The sequence below is a fragment of the Microtus ochrogaster genome, chromosome 16 (genome assembly GCF_000317375.1).
Source record: "Microtus ochrogaster isolate Prairie Vole_2 chromosome 16, MicOch1.0, whole genome shotgun sequence".
NCBI classification, from domain to species: domain Eukaryota; kingdom Metazoa; phylum Chordata; class Mammalia; order Rodentia; family Cricetidae; genus Microtus; species Microtus ochrogaster.
Genome location: NC_022018.1, coordinates 16280346 through 16281603, shown reverse-complemented (window position 1 = coordinate 16281603; position 1258 = coordinate 16280346).

The window sequence follows — 1258 nt, the reverse complement described above, 5'->3', positions numbered from 1 at the left end:
TAGCTCCTGTTCATTTCACACCTCACAGTCTAGGGCTCCACACCAAGGCACAGGGAGGCCACTTCCAGGCTGGGTCTTCATATTAATTAAGGCAATCGAAACAGCACTTCCCTCCCAGAAATGTCCACAGGACAGTGTTATCTGGACAGTTCCTCACTGAGACCATCTTCCCAGGTGATTCTACATTGTATCAAGTTGACAATTAAAAGTAATAGTCACATCTTGACCCTCTGTGAACCTGACATGCAAACACAGTACTTTAAGCAATCACATTTATCTCATAAAACAAAGGCCAACTCAAAAAGTTACCAAGGTCTTTGAAAGTCCAAAATGTCTTATAAAATGAAAAACAAGCTATGCACTTTACATAGGTAATGTACAGAAAAAACATCCTTATTCTAAGTAGGAAGAATTGGCTATAGAGAACAAACAGTTGTACCACAACAGCCCCAGAAGCCAGCAGGAAGAGCACCAGGTCTTGCAGCTGCATGTCTAGCATGTGGAGCTCACAGTGCAGTCTTCTGGGTTCCAAAGGACTTCGGTAGCTCTATCCATCCGGCTCTGCCACTTGTAGTACACACGGCTTCTTCCACCAACTTAAGCCATCTCCACAGCTGTATCTCTCTTTGGTGAACATCCCACAGTCTTGGCATCTTCAGTGTCCTAGTATCTCCATTGTAGCTGAGGCTTTACTGGCATTTTCACACAGGAGCGTCGCAGGCTCTGTTTGCAGTGACTCTGGCCACTGGGTACCTCGCCCCAGATGTTCTCCAGGATGCCCTCAGTCTTGCCCACGCCCCAGATGTTCTCCAGGATGCCCTCAGTCTTGCCCACGCCCCAGATGTTCTCCAGGATGCCCTCAGTCTTGCCCACGCCCCAGATGTTCTCCAGGATGCCCTCAGTCTTGCATCTTTCATACTCTGAAAACCAGTGTCACATGGATGGCACATGGCATTACCAAGTTCTGCTGTCACCTTTGATATGGCTGAGCCTCCTGGGACTGCAACTGTATAGCTTCTGTGTGCTGACCCCAAGGTAAGCATGTTATTGATGTGCGAACAAGTTCTCTATGGTGGTGCTGATCTCTGTTAAATATAGCTGCTTCTGCAAATTTGCTTTTGTTCTTCTTAAAAAAATAATAAAGGCAGGGGTGTTCTTCTTGAACATGGGGCACAGGACAGACACGCACGGCGGAACAAACACAGGCACGACACGGCGGCTCCCACGTGGGTCCACTTTAATGGGGGAGGGAAACACA